Source organism: Gekko japonicus, unplaced genomic scaffold, assembly GCF_001447785.1.
Source record: "Gekko japonicus isolate JY-2015 unplaced genomic scaffold, Gekko_japonicus_V1.1 scaffold866, whole genome shotgun sequence".
In the NCBI taxonomy this organism is placed as follows: Eukaryota; Metazoa; Chordata; class Lepidosauria; order Squamata; family Gekkonidae; genus Gekko; species Gekko japonicus.
The window spans coordinates 351346-353794 of record NW_015168074.1 but is presented as its reverse complement, the minus strand read 5'-3'; positions in this window follow the sequence as shown (position 1 = coordinate 353794).

Sequence of the window (2449 nt, the reverse complement as noted above, 5' to 3'; positions counted from 1 at the left end):
CCAGGCTCCACCCCCAAAATCTCCAGCTATTTCCCAAACTGGCTTTGGCAACCCTTCCGGCCTCCCAATACTCATTTGCTAGTGAATACCCATTTGCTAGTGAAGGGCAAACAACTCATAGCTGGACCAGTCTTCCCTCTAAGCTGAGTTAGTGTGAGCTAGCTCACAGTTTTTTAGCCTCCAGCTCATGCATTTTTGTCTTTGCTCAGGAAGGGATGACTCCAAAGCAAACTACTCACTCACAACTTTAATGACAGTAGCTCCATTGGCAACCCTTCCGGCCTCCCAATACTCCCACCATTTGCTAGTGAAGGGCAAACAACTGATAGCTGGACCAGTCTTCCCTCTTAGCTGAGTTAGTGTGAGCTAGCTCACAGTTTTTTAGCCTCCAGCTCATGCATTTTTGTCTTTGCTCAGGAAGGGATGACTCCAAAGCAGACTACTCACAACTTTAATGACAGTAACTCACAAAGTAGAATTTTTGCTCACATGACTCCACAGCTTAGAGGGAACATTGAGCCAGACGAGAAGATGGTTAAACGCACCCACACCCAGTCAGGTTAGCAGCTCCCTCATCCGTAAATGGTGAAGTAAAGATTAAACTGTTGAGAGATCTGGTGACAGATTTCCTATGACTAGGTTTCTCTTTTACATTTAGATGTCGATGAAGAGGAACCTCCAGCATGTAAGCCCCCTATCTGTAGAACAAAGTGGCATAGCACAGACGTGTTTACCACCTCAGAGAAAACTAGGCCAAAGAACCAACAGAACCCTGGAAAGCTACACTGCAGGTTTACATTTGCTTTAATAATAGTAACAACAGGGAACTGTGGGAAATGTAATTCAATGATGGAGCTCAGGAGCCCTAACAGTTCTCAGGAACCCCACCAATCTCCGAGGATTCTTAGAGGATAGTTAAACTGCTATAAAACCACTGTGGGTTTGTCGTAGCCTAGCCATGCCCCTAAGGATACTTTTACACCGACTAAATTAATGGCCTGTGGCCATAATTTTGTGAGCGCACGTGGTGCTAGAGTGTTGAACAGACATGGGAAAGTGTCATCGAGGTCCCCACTAGGCCTTCCATAGCTGCTGTGGATAAGTCATTGCCTCATGTGATAAAATGCTAACAATATACTTCTCAGCATGGAAGGATATGAACTCAAGTAACGTGTAAAGATATGGCCTGAAAAATTCAACGAGTTTTGGAAACAATTCTGTCACAGAAAGCTTTGCCACTCTTATCTAACGTTCCAGAAATCTGGTGTGACCCATGTTAAAAGTTCCAGTCCCAACACCGGGTAAGGACTTTTGTTACAAGGGTGTGTGTGTGTGCGACAAAACAAAGTTACAAAACACTAGAGAGAGTCTAATTCTCACCCTAGTCCCTGGTAGATGCCACCAGGCCTTTCAAGTCTATCCCAACAGCCCAGGAGTGAAAGGCCAAGTCTCCCGGCTTCTTAGGGAATTAACAAGAAAAGCCAGCCCTGCAGTGCGGGACTGCAGTCTGAGGTCCCGGTCACACAGGAGATTTTGGCCGGGGAGAGGGACGGATCGGGGGCACAGCAAACGGGCGCGAGCACACTGCAACAGCTAGGCTCGCACCCATCCCCGATCCGTCCCTTCAAGCCAATAACGCGCTGTAAAAAAAAACCAAAAGAAGAGGAGGACTTACCGGATACACCGCAGCAAGCGGGCCATGGGATCGCCAGCACGCTCGTCCTCCGCAGCAATCCAGCCTCCCGGCTGAACTGCACACGCACACACATGCACAGTTCGGCTGCCTCCCTCCCTCTTCAGTGGCTTCCCCCCGGCATCTGATTGTGCCGGGGAGGAAGTGCGTGGCGGCTCAGGGGATCTATGTGATCCCGCCGCCACGTGTCTCTTTTGGTGCGGCTTTAAAAAGCCACACTTTGCCCATGTTTTTCCCCCTCGTGTGGCAGGGGCTTACGTTTCCACACACAAAACAGTTAGCTGGTAGGTGGTCAAAAGCCAAGGCTCCGGAGAAAGGCTTTGAGGTCAGTGAAGGCAAAAAAACCACGACAGAGTAAAAATATGATTCTTTATTTAGGGTGCAAAAATATTTAAAACAAAACTAGATGGTGAAGGAAATAAAACAAATAAACCTAAGCTTTCCCAGCATAGCTAATACACAGAAACAAGGTTCCAGTTACCATTCAGGTTCAGCGAGGCAATCCGGTCCAGCAAGACAAGATGATCAAGGCTTAGCCAGTCCAGGAAGCAATCAAGTAGGATGCCACACTGGGAGCTCTAAGGCCACTGACATGTTGCCATGTCAAGCAGTCACCAAGCACCTAGCCCTAACGCAAAGACTAACTAGATTTATGGGAAAGGGTCTCTGATTGACCGCAGTCCTGGTTGGACCAATCAGATACCCGAGAGATGATGTCACTCTGTTTGGTTGCTAGGCACCTGACGTCCAAGGATG